The sequence below is a fragment of the Papio anubis genome, chromosome 12 (assembly GCF_008728515.1).
Source record: "Papio anubis isolate 15944 chromosome 12, Panubis1.0, whole genome shotgun sequence".
Classification (NCBI taxonomy): domain Eukaryota; kingdom Metazoa; phylum Chordata; class Mammalia; order Primates; family Cercopithecidae; genus Papio; species Papio anubis.
Window position 1 is genome coordinate 94,417,233 of NC_044987.1, and position 15,945 is coordinate 94,433,177.

The 15,945-nt window shown below is 44.0% G+C and overlaps 2 long non-coding RNA genes across 9 annotated transcripts in view; one reads left to right on the top strand and one right to left on the bottom strand.

Annotated features, from left to right (window-relative positions):
* LOC116269760 overlaps positions 1–15,945 on the bottom strand; it is a 78,998-nt gene that overhangs the window by 47,723 nt on the left and 15,330 nt on the right. The window lies entirely within an intron of this gene.
* LOC108582149 lies at positions 842–13,545 on the top strand. The gene is made up of 3 exons (XR_001895343.3): positions 842–9,260; positions 10,601–10,731; positions 12,307–13,545. It is a non-coding gene; the product is annotated as an uncharacterized LOC108582149 (long non-coding RNA).

The window sequence follows — 15,945 nt, forward strand, 5'->3', positions numbered from 1 at the left end:
CCCATGCTGCTCTCATGATAGTGAGTGAGTTCTCATGAAGTCTGATGGTTTCATAAGAGGCTTTTCCCCCTTTGTTTGGCACTTCTCCTTGCTGCTGCCATGTGAAGAAGGACATGTTTGCTTTCCCTTCTGCCATGATTGTAAGTTTCCTGAGGCCTCCCCAGTGTTGTTGAACTGTGAGTCAATTAAAACTTTTTCCTTTATAAATTACCCAGTCTTGGATATGCCTTTATTAGCAGTGTAAGGACAGACTAGTAAAGTAAATTGGTTCTGGGTAGTGGGGTGCTGCTGTGAAGGTACTCAAAAACTTGGAAGTGACTTTGGAACTGGGTAACAGGCAGAAGTTGAAACAGTTCAGAGGGCCCAGAAGATGAAAGGAAAATATGGGAAAGTTTGGAACTTCTAGAGACTTGGAGGGCTCATAACACAGGAAGATGTGAGAAAGTTTGGAACTTCCTAGATACTTGTTGAATGGCTTTGACCAAAATGCTGGTAGTGATATGGGCAATAAAGTCCAGGCTGAGTTGGTCTTAGATAGAGATGAGGAACTTATTGGGCACTGGAGTAAAGGCCACGCTTGCTATGCAGAGAGACTGACAGCATTTTGCTCCTCCCCTAGAGATCTGTAGAAATTTGAACTTGAGAGAGATGATTTGGGGTATCTGGCAGAAGAAATTTCTAAGCAGCAAAGCATTCAAGAGGAAGCAGAGCATGAAAGTTTGGAAACTTCGCAGCCTGATGGGATGCAATAGAAAAGAAAATCCCATTTTCTGGGGAGAAATTCAAGTCGGTTGCAGAAATTTGCATAAGTAATAAGGAGCCAAATGTTAATCACTAAGACAATGGGGAAAATATCTCCAGGGCATGTCAGAGACATTCACAGCCACCCACCCATCACAGGCCTGGAGGCCTGGGAGGTAAAATAGTCTTGTGCATCAGGATCAGGGCGCCTGCTCTATGTAGCCCCAGGACATGGGACCCTGTGTCCCAGTTGCTTCAACTCCAGCTATGCCTAAAAGAAGCCAACTGACAGCTCAGGCCATTCCTTCAAAGGGTGCAAGCTCCAAGCCTTGGTGGCTTATACATGGTATTGGGCCTGTAGGTACACAGAAGTCAAGAATTGAGGTTTGGGTGCCTGTGCCTAGATTTCAGAGGATGTATGGAAATGCCTCTATTTACAGAAGAGGGAGAGGATTCCAGATACCTGTTAATGTGGACAGTAGAACTCCCTTCACTAAAGGACAAAAGTAAAGAAAGATTACATGGTGCCATGTTCGTACAAGGTGCTCAATAAATATTTGCTTCCACATGTCAACTGAAACCCAATATTAGCTATATCTGCTGGTATCAGAACTCAAAGTGTTCTTTCATTTACCAATTCAAGAAAAGCACAGAGCATCCAATGTTTTCCAGAAACTGTGGTGCTCTGGGGCATGCAACAGCAATCACGCAGAATGTGTAGTGCCCCATGGGCTGAGCTTGCAGTGTGTGGGGAGTACATGCAAGTAACTGGCTCTTAAAATGCTGTGTGGTAAGTCCTTTGATGTAGGGGCAGAGGTGAGAAAGGCACTGACCCAATCTTTGGAAGAAAGGATATATTGCTTATAATTGTGCTTGTCTGTAATAGTAAATTCTACTCATCTCCTACCCTCTGAGTGTCCCCCCACAAAACAGTGACTTTAACAATGAGAGATTATATACTTCCAGAAGTAGGTGGTCCATGCTTATATGGTAGCTCAAAAAACGCCATCAGGGCCTTTACTTGGTCATCCTTAGCAAATGGCCCTTGTCCTCATGGTGGCAAATGGCTCCTAAGTTCCAGGGATTAATTCTACATTCCAGGCAGGAAAAAGAGGAAGAACAAATGGCCAAACACTAAATGAACCTGTCAGAGGTTTTCCAGGATCTCAACCTAATGTTTTATCTCTTTAGCTACACCTGTGTCCCATGGCTGCTCTGGATCCAAGGGTGCTGAGAAATAAAGCTTCTGGCTCTAAACTTCGACAACTCAGACAAAACTGGATTTCTGTTCATCAGGAAGGCAAAATGGCTACTGCAGAAGCAATTATAATTCTTTGCCCCATGGGTCAGAACAGAAGGAAGAAGTGAGCACTGAGTTCCTAGACACCTTGCTTTTGCCCCCAGGGGTCCCTTTTGCCACTCTGGACCAAGTCTCACTCTGGCCTTGTAGGTGATCACAAGGCTGGAGCAGGGAAGTGGGACTCGATAAGGCCTGAAGCTGACTTCCTCCCACCCCTGCCGTTTCAGGCAGAATCGCCTCCAAACATGCTAGGGAGGCATGCTCTGCTTTGGCACGCAGCAGTGACCCCAACAAAGCAACTCCTGCCTCCAGAGAAGTCACATTTAGTGAAGAAGTCAGATAACATAACCATTCTCAGTTAAGACCTTTCGATAATTTTATATATTATATTCATTCCTCCAAGCCAACAGTAGGGAAAGCAAGTGTCTCATTATACAGATAAGGAAATGGAAGCCCAGAGAGAGTTGAAACTTGTGCAGTTCACACTACTGGTCAAGGCTGGAATAGGGTTTGCTTCCCAGTTCAGTGCTTTTTCCTCTCCAGAACCGCTTTCTGCTCCCCAACCCCTACCCCAAGCCTCAGTCTGGTGAGAGAGAGAACTGGAAGAGAAGGTGCTGTGGTTCCAGGCATTAGAGCAACTGAACATGTTCTGAACCAGGAGGCCTGATTAGGAGCCACTGCTCTGTTTTCATCGTATTCTTGCAAGAGGAAGTGGTGGTGGTTTTCCCCGCAATCAGGAAGGAATTCCATCGTTCATCTGCTAGCACAGCACCTCCCTGAAATCATCTCTCTTCTCCTAGTCAGGCCTAGCTGGCTCCTTTCCCTCTGCAGCAGGATTGGAAGGGTTGACCTTATTATGGTCCCTTCTGGCTCTTGATTCCTGTGGGGCCTTCTTGACTGCCAGTAGCACATTGGCTTGGTTCAGGGTGGAGCTGCTCTGAACTACCTTAGGAGGGAGAGGCCCTGGCCTTGTCCCTAGCACTTTCCCTTTCCCTTCATTCCCTCCCAGCTGTGGCATTCACAGAGTTTCCCTCCTCCAGCCCAGTCCTGGGCAGCAATGACCTTCATGTTAGATGCCAAAAGGAGCATTCATCCTTCCCCCATGGGCTGGCACTGGGGCACTAAACTTGGGCACCAAGGTGGGGCCTCTTGGAGGCTCACGGAGGGGGCTGTGTTGACGGGGTGTGCTGTGTCATGCCTTTCCACCACTGTTCCTGCTCCTGCCTGCCTCCGAGGCCTGCATATGACTCAGGAGTCAGTTCAAGTTTATCTGCCTTGGCAGATCTTCCCTGCTCCCTGCCCACTCCACCACCACATCCTCTCCAGAGCTGGAAGATCCCTTCCCACATTCCACAGGTCTCAGAGCACTTAACCCCTGGTTCCAGTGGACACATCTGTTTCTGTCTTTCACCTCCCTCCTTTTGACTGTGAGATCCTTGCATTCTCACAGTGCCTTGGCACTTAGTAAACCCTCGGTACATATTGGGTGAATCCAGGATGTGCCCTGGTGCAGAACATTACAAGAACATGTAGAGAAAGCTTTTATCACATTCCTGAAGTAGCTTAAGGTGAGGTACTTGTAGAGAGGGAGGGAAATCCTAATAGCACATTTTTGTTGAGGATTTGACAGTTGCCAGGCACTAGTATGGCTTTTTGCATACTTTGTGTATTTGCTCACTGAGTCTTCACAACAACCCTACAAGGTAGGCACTGTCTCCACTTTGCCCATGAGAAAACAGAGGCTAAGAAAGATTAAGTAACTTGCTCAAGATCCCACAGTAGGACAAGATAGAGGGATTTTGACCTCACACTCAAGCTCTTAACCCTCTGCCATGCATGTTGTGTCCTTAGTACCACCTCCCCACCCTCCCAGCCACAAAGGAGCCCATATCATAGGCTAGACATTCTCAAGTGGATCAATTAGACGAAAAAGCAAGACAGGGCCTGCCCCAACAATTAATGCTCAATTATTGCCCAAATGCTAATGTACAGAAATGATGAGGACTGGACTGGAGGGAGAGCCAGAAAGGACTTCCACAGAAAGGTGTGCCTCATCCAGCTTAAGAGACATGGAGGAGCAGGACCAGCAGGTGATGGGGGCTGGGGACAGAGTGGGGTGAGCAACCCGTTTCAGGTTTCTTCCAAGAAGACGTTTGCAGGGGACTGGCTGAACTTAGCCACAGTTTCAGGAATGCATAGAAATGAAACCACTAGAAGCATTTGGCTTCAGTTAAACTTGGGGCCAAGCAGAGCCAAGACCAGCACACATGGCTGAGGAGCATGGGCTGTCCAATGGCCATCTCGCCAAGATGAGGTGGGAGCAGTGACTGGGAGGAGACCCAAAGCCAAGGTGGGAAGGTATTACCAGCTTCCTGACCACATGGGAAGAAAGGTGGCTCCTGTTTATCCATCAAATATTTGACTAAGAACAGGTCTTAGTAAGACACTGCTTTGGCTTTGGGAGGAGGGCAGGTTTGTTTGTTTGTTTTTCTCTTACCCCTGGAGAGAAGAAATAGAACCCATGTGAGCAGAGCTTGCTGCAAAAATGTCACCTCTCCATTCAGATGCTGTCACACTGTTGGAAATGCCACCATTAGTAAGGGATTTAAAAACTTGAACCTTCTTCTTCATTCAAGATGAAAAGAGTTTGCATAACTATAGACCTTGACAGGTGACTAAAAAGTGTTCAGGCTCCTGAAAAACATATAAGAATCCTCAAAACATGAAAAATAGAATGGCCATATGATTCAGCACCCCACCACTGGGTATATATCAAAAAATATGAAATCGGTCAGAACTATCTGCACTCCCATGTTTACTGCAGGAGTATTCTCAACAGCCAAGGTTCGGAATCAACCTGAGTATCCATGGAGACTCATGGATGGGTTTTTAAAATATGGTACATATACATCATGAAATATACATCAGCCTTAAAAAAAAAGGAAATCTTGTCATTTGAAACAGCATGGATGAACCTGGATGACATTATATTAAGTGAAATAAACAGGCTACAGAAAGACAAATGCCATATGACCTCACTCACGTCTAATGTAAGAAAAGTGTTGAACTCATAGAAACAGGAAGTGAAATGGGGTTACCAGAGACTAGGGACTGAGAGGATTGGGAAAATATTGGTCTAAGGACATGAAGTTTCAGTGAGACAGCAAGAATAAGTTGAAGAGATCTATTTTACAATACGGTGAGTATAGTTAATAGCAATATATTGTATATTTGAAAACTGCTGAAAGAGTAGATTTTAAGTGTTCTCACCACAAAAAGCAAGTGTGTGAGACAAAGCCTATGTTAAATAGCTTGACTTAGACATTCCACAATGTATACAAACACCAGAACATCATGCTATACATCATAAAGTTTACTTGTCAATTAAAAAAATAAATTTAAAAAGGATTTCAATTCCTTGTATCTGTTGAATCCTCCAATAGGTCTATGAAGTATGGTGGGCTCTAGAATGTAGTTGTTTAAGCACCCAAGTGATGAAGCCAGACTGAGTTTGAATCCCATCTCTGAGTAGCTATGAAACCCGGGTCCACCCACATAACCTCCCTGTGCCTTAGTTTTCTTTGCCCATAAGTGGGGTGATGATAGTACTTACCTCGGAGGGCTGCTATGATTAAATAAACTGCTGATATAAGTGATTGGAACAATGTCTAGCATGCAGCAAGTGATATGTAAACATTAGCAATTATCATTATCCTATTTTATAGGTGTGGGAAACTGAGGCTCAGAGAGGTGAAGTGACTTACTCCAGGTCACACCACCAGTTGATAGCAGAATGAAGATTTAACCTCTGCCATCTGGTCTTCCAACTTGAAGCCTGATGATCACAATGAGGAAAGCTCTCCCTCTTCTTCTACCCTCTCAAAGCAGTGATAATCATTGTGAAGACCCTTTCTTTTAAATATGACAAAAAAATTGCCTGGCAGAGAGGACTTAAAAAGCAGGTGATGAAGCCCCAAGGAGAAGGGAGAGCAATGCTTATTAACATTCTGCTATCTGCTGGACTATTAGATGATGAGTTGGAAAACCTTTTTCTGTAAATGGCCAAACATTAAATATTTTAGTCTTTGTGGGCCATCTGGTCTCTGTCAAAACCACTCAATTCTGCCATTGTAGTTCACAAACAACCATAAGCAATATGTAAATCAATGGGCATGGCTATGTCCCAGTAACTCTTTATTATGGATATTGAATTAGGTAGAATTCTATTTCATGTATGGTGAAATATTTCTCTTCTTTTGATTCTTTCCAGCCATTTAAAAATGAAAAAGCAATTCTGTGCTTGAGGGGCGTACAAAAGCAAGCAGCAAGACAGATACCAGGGGGCTGTGGTTGGCTGACCCCTGATGCAGAGGCTGAGATTAACTTACTCCTGCCAGCACTGCTGAGACTCATTTTGTGCATGAGTAAACTGAGGCTCAGGGGCTTCCATCACCAGCTTACAAGGCAGACTAGTGAGGAGCAGAGCTAGGATTCAGTTCCTCTTTCCATCTCCTCTGTGATGCCCTTGGACCTAGTTGTTCCTTCTGCGTTTGTCACCACTGTGTGAAGAGGTTGCAAGACCCTTTGTTATAGGACAGGGGAAACTGTCCTAATGGACATGCCTCTTCAATGTGTGATGATGGCATTTGCCATACTCAAGCCTTTTAAGGAAACAACGTCAATCAGTTGATGTTCAGGACATGTCGCTTCAGGAAATAGCAGATCCCAGCCACAGCATGGGGAAGGTGCCTAGTACTCATTTGGTATGTGGTATAGGGCAATGGTTCTGTCATTGCCCCAGCGCTGTGGTACTGGTGAAAAGACTCTTGATTCTCTGGCTTGTGGTGAGCAAGAAGAAGGTTGGGAGGTTCCCGCATGACAGATCACCTTCATGAGATAACACAGAAAGGTGCATTGGTCTCAAGGGCTTTGGATCATACTGGACAAGCAGCAGCAAAATAAGAAAGGTACATGTCTGAAAGATAAAACTGGGCTAGGATGTTTCCTGAAGGGTGTAGCCTGGGACTGGGAGATTTTCCGAGAGCCGACTAGGCTTTATCTCCCTCTTCCTCACATCCCGCATCTCAGACCTCAGACTTGGCCTCTTTCCCCACCTGCCAGACACACTCTCAGCTGAGCCAGCTGTGAGACTGGGGTCCAGCATCCAGCCTTTCCTCCCTGGTGCACATTGAAGACCCAGGAGTGCCTGCACTGAAGCTGCTGTTCCCAGACTGCAGCAAAACCACAGCTGTGGCTGCCTGCAGGTCTGAGCTTGTTTAGGCTTCACCGGAAAGAAAAATGCCCCCGCCTTGTGCAATGGGTGCAGTCTGTCCTGGGAGCCGTGGCAAGCCAAGCCTGTCTGAGTGAGGGCGACTGGGGACCCTGACACTTGCCTACTTACTTTATATCCTTTTAAAATTGTTGTTTCAGAAATAAACACTCTCGAAGTAGAAAATTTAGAAAATATGCATGACAAAAGAAAAAATGAAGATGACCCATAATCCTGCTTCCTAAAAGTAACTGTTTTTCTTCTCTTTCCAGTCTTTTTTTCTATGCATGTGTGCTCCCTATCCAAATGGAATCATAGGATAAATGCTGCTTGGGGAATTTGTTTCTTTTTTATTTAACACTGTAGAGTGAACATCTTTCCATGCCAAAGCGTACTTTTCTTTGCTGTTATTTTTGCCTATCATCTGTTTTTGGCAAGTCCTCTTCCAAAGGTGTGTGGAACTTGGAGAGGATTTCTGTGTATTGGGGTCCTAGGCTCCAACTGGATCACCAGATCCAGTCCTTTTTAGGATCACCGGATCCAGCCCTTTTTAGGTAAGAGTGCGGGGGCAGCTCTGTGGCTTTGAGTAATAAAAAAAAAGCCCTAGGCTCATTGTTTGCACAAGAGTTCCTGCCCCAGCCCTGCTCTGACTCATGGTGCCATCTTAGACTTGTCACTTCATCCCTCTGGGCCTCAGTTTCTTTACCTATAAAATGGGATGATTGGATTGAGGGCTTTGCCAGCTCTAATGTCCATGACTAAGCACTTGTATACTGAGGAAGATTCCAGAAGCCTCTGGGAGCATTGGCTGCTGGGAGGAAGTTGTCTCTTCCCAGTCAGTAAGCTGGCATCCAGCTCAAGGCTAACCAAGGAGATAGGGGTCTTGGCCTGGATGATCTGAAACCTCTCTGGGGTAGCCAGCACCCTATGCTGTGATCCCCAGGGCTTCACAAATCACTGGGTTCTCCCTACCTTCCTGTTCCCTGCCTCTGGGGAAAGGGAAGCAATTGTCCTGTGCCAGCACTGAGCTCACAACTCCACTGCTTCTTGGTCATGGTATTAACAGTCAGAACCTGCAGCAGCCAATAGCTACTGGTCACTCTCTGAAATGCAAACCAGGTGACTGGGCAGAGAGTGCCATCTCAGGCAGTGCCAGGGCCAGTGTCTGGGGGGCTGGGCATGTGGTGGAGCTGGGGCTTCTGGGAGCTGCAAAGGGCTTAGGAAAAGGGCCTTGGGTGGACAGGCTTTCCTCACCTCTGTTTTCCCTTCCTCCTGTGGTCCAGGAACAGCAGCTGGCTTTTCTTAATCTGATGTGAAGAGTCCTGCCAAGAAACTTGGAGGCTGAGGCAGCTGCTGTGTGAAGGTTTTGAGGAATGGGAGCATCACAAAATATAAACAACAGAATCTTTTTTTTTTTGTGGCACTTGGGTTGTTTGTCTTCCATACTCTTTTATAGAAATTACAACAACAACAACAACAACAAAAACAGCAACAACAATAATAGCAATACAGCTACCATGTAATAAGCTTTTGCTGTCTTCTAGGCAATGAGCCCAATGCTTTACTTTCTTCACCTTATTTGAGATGAGCTGTTGCTGGTATTATCTCTATTTTACAGCTGGGGAAATAAAGGTTCCAAGAGGTTAAGCTGTTTGCCTAAGGCTCCCCAGCAATGAGTTGCTAGGCTACAATTTGGACTCACAACGTCTGTTCTTAAGCTTGGCCTCTTACCCACCTGGCCCTGCTACCTCCTCAAAGTTTCATGCTTCAGTTGGGCAGGAACCTCCCACTGTAGTTTCAGTTTTTACTTATATGCAGAGATTGCCAGAGGCTTAGAAATTCTATCAGTTCCAGGCATCTATGTGCTAGGTCCCATACTCATCAACAGCGTACCCAAAATGTGTAAGCTTTGGTCTTCAAGTGCTGGCAGTTTAACATTTCATTGATGAGGTGAGTGATAACAGATCCTGAGGTCCTAGGGGGCATTTATATTTTTCATGGCATCGTGGGGTGTGTGTTTTGAGCTATGCCTTCTGCAGTGTGAATCCCAGCTCTGCCACTTACCTGTGACTCTGGGCAAGTCTCTTATCCTCTCTGTGCCTCAGAATCTTCCTCTCTTAAACAGGGGGAATGCTATACACTTTATAGAGATGACTCTTAAGGATTAAAGAGAAGGTATATAAAGTACCGTCACTTAGTAGGTGCTTTATGAATGTTAGCTCTTATTATAAAGACTAAAAGAATGGTATCCTGAGTCAGATGCCTGAGTTTTGTTCTAACTTAACTACTTAGCAGTTGGGTGACTTTGGATAGCTCACTTTTGTCACTCTGTGCCTCAGTTAATAGTATTGTTGTAAGGAGTAAATGTGTATCTTCTATGTATATAAGTATACAAATACACACACATACCTCAGAGCAACACATGTTTACTAAGTATCTATTATGTCCCTGGCACATACTAACTGTTCTGGTTTTTATTTTCCATTATTATTATTCCTCTACTATCAGCATAATTTTATATTTATTACCATGACTATTAGTCATGCATCTGATTTATGGATTCAAAACCACCTCACTCACTCCTCTAGATGACCATATTCGTATTCATGGCATTGCACATTTAAGTCATCAAAATTTGTAACTTTGGAATTATTTAAAATTTTCCTTTCCCCCTCCACAATCACCCTGTCAGTACTGTCTGGGACTGTTTCTTCTATCAACACCCTATCTCTCCATTCCCACTGGCAGTCATTTAGAGTTGGTGTAGGTGAGTGTCGCAGCTCCTTCCCTGGGAGCCACTTTTGATGAGAAGAAGCCAGGAAGGGAGGGGGTACGTGGTTCTTCCACATCCACTCTCCTATGGTTGGTCGTTTCTCATCAAGGCATCCAAAGAATTATTCCTTGAACTCAATTCTGTTTACTTCTCTCCTGAAAAACAATCAATACCCCTCCCACGCCCACCCCCCCCCCGCCCAAGGCCCCACCGCCCCACCGCCATGCTTTTTATTTTTCACAAAGATTCTTGAGTCTGGGATTCAAGGCTTTCCACAGTCTGGTCCAAGCATTTTACAGGAATCACCATGGATGATGCCTGACCTTGCATTTCGCTCATGTAGTTTGTTTGTACCATTCATGGTAGGTCGCTAGTCAGTGATGGGTTCAGGAATGGGCAGTCCTAAGCTACTTCATGTCCGTGGGATCTGAGGAGAAGTTTGCTTGGGGCTTCTGGGAATGATAAACTATTTTCTTTTTCCCTCTCTGCTTTTCAATGCAAACACCTTTTGCCCCAGGTGCAGCTGACAGCCAGCTTGCAACCACAAGGATGGCCACCATGAAGTCAAAGGAGAACTGAGAGAAGAACCAAGAAACAGACAGGAACCCTGACTGAACTGCTCTGAAAAGCCGCTGCTTCTGGACTCCAGTGTGTAAAATACATTTCCTTATTGCCTAAGCCTGGTCAAGACATACTTTTGTTACTTGCAGCTCGAAGAATCCCAATGGATACACTCATCTTTCCAGCTTTATCTCCAGCCATACAGGATAACTTGTTTGTCTTGAAATTTCCCCTCGGAGTCCTACCTTGGTGTCTTCTCTCATTCTTGTCTTCACCTGGAATGCTCTGCCCAAATTATATTGTTAAGGTCTTATACACTCTTCAAAGTCCAGATTCAAAGGCACCAACCTATCCTCTCATTCAGAAGAACTCTCTGCCCTCCTGAGTCTCCAAGATGCTTTGTGTACACCTGATAGCACTAAAACATCCAGCCCTACAGCACGCTCCTCTGCCTCCTTCACAGGATGGCATATTCCAGGGAGGCTGTTTCTCTTTATCATTTTGTATCCCCTAGCTTGGAACAAAGTGTGCTTAGGAGATACGTGTTGCATTTAGATGTGGAATTCAATACAAATGATAACCAAATGTCAAATGATGGTAACAAAAACAATCAGTGTTAAGTAAGACAGAAAGGGATGGGATCTCTCTGGGCTGGAGCAGTGAAGAAATGATACTTATGTCTTGAAGGTGGGAACTGTGGCTCATGTCTTGTAATCCCAGCACTTCGAGAGGCTGAGGTTGAAGGATTGCTTGAGCCCAGGAGTTTGACACCAGACTGGGCAACACAGCAAGACCCTGCCGCTACAAAAAAATTAAAAAATTAGCTAGGTATGGTAGCATGCAACTGTAGTCCCAGCTACTCAGGAGGTTGAGGTGGGAGAGTCACTTGGGGCCAGAAGTCTGAGGCTGTACTCCAGCCTGGGTAACAGAGTGAGACTCTGTCAAAAAGAAAAAAAAATAAGAAGAAAGAAAGGAAGTAAAGAAGAAATAAGTGCTACTTATGTCTTGGGATGTGCTCCAACTAGCAGGTAGAATTTGGATAGGTTGACTTGGGGGGAATTCCTCCGTGGAGAGGACTAAGCAGATGCAGGGATCTGTTTCTCATTCCTCTACTCATTGTAGTATGTTTGAGGGGTTCTTTGTAATTGTTGGGAAATGTGGTCTCCGTAATAAAATTCTGGTGGGTGGAAGAGGAGAAAAGTTGGTTTCGTCCAAGTGGAAATGAATTCTTCATTTTTTCTATGATTATAAAATGAATAAAACACAAGTGGTAGTTGGGGATGGGCTGGGAGCATCTCAGGATGGTTTTTATAAGCCCAACAAAGTATGACTGTGAGACAGAGGGGATGTTGAACTCATCACCGTGTTCCTCCAGGTATCCAGAGATTCCTTCCATTTCAGGGGCTTATGTGTTCAGGCTGTTATAAAGAGTGTTGTCCATCCATATAAGGTACTATGGTGGACACATTATGTGTTCTTATTATCTCATTTTCTTCATGATCACACGAGAAGACTACAAGTGCTGCCATGTGACTGGGTCTTTCCAGTGGAATATAGGTGGTAATAATGTACTACTCTACTTCCAAGCCTAGCCCCTAAAATGGCCCATGCAATCTTTCATGGTCTCTCTCCCTCTCTCTCATTGTCTGGTTGAATCTACAGGTTCCAATGGAAGACTCTGAGGAGGACTTAGACAAGGCAAACCCACCAGATGAAGGAAGGCTGAGCTGCTTGGAGAAAAACAGCTCAAGAGAGCTGCTTGACCAAGAACACCTGCATTGAACCTCGTATGAGAAAGAAATAAAATTCTACTACTACATTAACACCTAAAATGTTGAGTCTGTTTGTTAGCTAGCCTACCCCGATTAATATGGATGTCAAAGAGATGGCTTAGCAACATCTGAGGGCATGCGTAAATGCAGTCCTATGAAGATGATCAGCACGTGATAGGTAGGAGCCTTTTACCTGATGGTCATGAGAAGGAGAGGTAATACAGACCCTCAGTACTGGAAAGATTCAGTGTTTGCTCCACTGGCAAGGGATAGTTTGCTTTAAACTTCCTAATGCTGGCTGCAAACGGCACCTGCGGGGCAGAGGCTGGGCAGTCTCTGGACACTGATTTCAGTGCTGTTCATGAGGTCCTGCCTGCTCCTATTATTTGACAGCTCTTCTTTTAAGCCCTGTGGACTTCCTCTTCGATAACACTCCTCTGATTTTCCTCCTTCCTCTACCTTTAATTTTGAGAGATATTGCCAAACCACTATCCACAAAGAAAGCCTATTTAAAATGCCATTATATGTTTGTGGGGTGGACATGAATGCCTGTTTCCCTACTTACTATCCAGTACTGCATGTTATCAAACTTTTAAAAGTTTATTTCATTACAAAGAAATTATTGTGGTAAAAACATGACACAGAATTTACCGTCTTAAGCATTTTAAGAGTACAGTTCAGTAGCGTTACGTGTGTCCACATTGCTGTACAAGCAATCTCCAGAAGTTTTTAATCTTGCAAAACTTCGACTCTATGTCCATTAAACAACAACGCCTCATTTCCTCCTCCCCCATCCCCTGGAAACCACCATTCTACTTTCTGTTCCGATGAATTTGACTACTCTAGATACCTCATGTAAATAGAATCTTGCAGTATTTGTCTTTTTGGATTGACTTATTTCCTTTAGCATATTGTCCTCAAAATTCCTCCATGTTGCAACATGTGTTAGAATTTCCTTCCTTTTTAAGGCTAATATTCCATTGTGTGTGTGTGTATATATTTTGTTTACAACACAAATTTTGTTTATCCATTCATCCATTGATGGGCACTTGCACCTCTTGGCTATTATGAATAGCGCTGTTATGAACATGGATATACAAATATCTTTTTGAGATTCTGTTTTCGTTCCTTTGGGAGATAAATATACTCAGAAATGGAATTTTTAAATCACGTGGTACCTCTATTTTTAATTTTTTGGGAACCTCCATACTGTTTTCCATAGTGACTATACCATTTCATATTCCCACCAGCAATGCACAGGGTTCCAATTTCCCCACATCCTCGCCAACAGGTATTACTTTCTGCTTTGTTTCGGGGTTTTCTTGACAGTAGACAGCCTAATGGTTGTGAGATGGTATCTCCTTGTGGTTTTAATCATTTTTTCATGTTCACCTAATATGCTTTAAATTTTAATTCACATTTTTTGTTATATATAGAGGTCAGAAGAACCCATCCTAGTGATGAGATGTTTCTGGTTTCCAATCTTATAAGAACTACACCAACTTTGCAAACAACAACTAGTGTCTGGAGTGAGTTATGCCTTGGCAGTAGTAGAGAAACTCATGTTCCTCAGATGCAAGGTTTACACAGCACTTTGTAGTTTATACACATTATCTCACTTGATTATCACAGCAGCCTGACAAGGTGCAGAAGGCAGATGAGGAAATTGAGGTTCAGAGATGAGAAAAGAGAGAAAGAAGGAGACCGGCTCTTTAAAATCATAACCACAGAAGCAAATGCCTAGTGATGTGCAACAGATATTGCTTTCTGCCTGTCCAACGTCGGTTCTCCCCTTTTCCTTTCGTCAGGGTCCCAGTTTTGTTAGAGTATCCACCCTATGTATTCATAACTCCCATAATGGTAGTTCTATCTCCTTGCTTAGAGATTGGTTTACCAGTGGTCAGTACAGTGTGAAAGGGATTTTATGAAAGATTTCTTCATTTTTTTTTTTTTTTTAAAAACAACTTTAGAAAAAAGGTGGAATTTTCTCCCTTCCTCTGGATGATGTGGTTCCCGGATGGGATGCCAGGAATTGTAGCATCTATCTTAGGACCACAGGGGGAACCAGTCTTAGGATGAAGCCAGGGGCATATGACAGAACAGAGTAATAGAAAGCACCTGGGTCCAATATCACAGAGTTGTCAATAATAACACACTATGTTTTTTTCTTACTTCTTGTGGTGTGAAATAGTACATTTCTTTCCTGATTGAGCCAATCTGAATTGAGATTTTTTAGGGGTGTTTGGCAGCTGAAATAATCCTATTAAATGGTGGATGAAATTATAAAGTGACAAGAAAGTGGTGTGAAAACATGATTCAAGCACGTAAATGTCACATCCCTGCATCCCCATGTTGGGTAGTAGGTCAATACCGTTCCAGAGGTGTAACGAGGAAAGCCAGGAGAGAGGGAAAGACAGTGGGTCTAACCATGGCTGCCAGAAACCGCCAAAGGTCCAAATGGTGAGAATGAACCTGTTGTCATCATATCCAGCAGGTCAGCACGAGATCAAATATTGGGTCCCAAAAGCAACCTGTTGTACACCGGCCTGATATTCTCATTTTGAGGAACTTCAGCTGCAAACGCTCCTGGTCTCTCTGACCATCCTTTGCTCCCTTCTCCCCACAAAAGGAGGAGGAAATTCTCTCTGTTGGTGAGTTTGGAGATAAACTGGACATTTTCCACCTGGCACCTCCGTTTCCCTCTCAGATATGCCACCTGCAGTGAGGATCCATTCTCGGCTGCTATCCACTCTGTGGCAAGTGAGGAAAGCTAGAAATTTTATGAGGTGTGCTGCAAGTTCATTTCAGGGGACAGGATTAGGGACTCTGCTGTGGCTACATATTTAAGCTGTATTCTTTTCTTCAGCTTTTCCTGGTCATAAAGCTCAGATTCTGATCTCCATCTATCTGATTCCTATATAATTCCTTTCATATCTCTTCCTGAGTTCAGAACCAAATAAGAAAAATATTTGGAAGGCATTATTCATTGGACCCTTAGACTCTAACTCAAACCATGAAATCAAAATTGGTTAGTTTTAATAAAACTAAAAATAAAGGTATGAATAACGGTGTGAGGGTAAAACCTCACGTCCCATCTACTAGCATACTGCTTTTATGTGGTCTGTTGCTCCAATGTAACTATATTTTCTGCAGAATGTGAGGGATATTTTCATATCCTGGTGAGAGCTGGGATGTTGTTTCCAAAATTTAAAAAGCTGGGATTCTACAAAGGCCTTTAAAAAACCGTAGAAGGGATGATAAAAGAACTGAGTTCAGAATAGAGTTTCTGAGCTAGGATGGGTGGGATGAGTGAGTGGCGTAAGTGGCTCTAAAATCATTTGACTCGTTGGATTATTGCAAATCAGGCTGCGTTTGGCTCTAGGAAACATTCTGGGTTTCAGCCGCATAGTGTTGAGCCAGCTGAAGGTAAAAGAATAGAAATACAGTGTTATGTTCCCCTTCCTGAGTCCAAGTGATCTCATTGTTCAGTTCCCACCTATGAGTGAGAACATGCGGTGTTTGGTTTTCT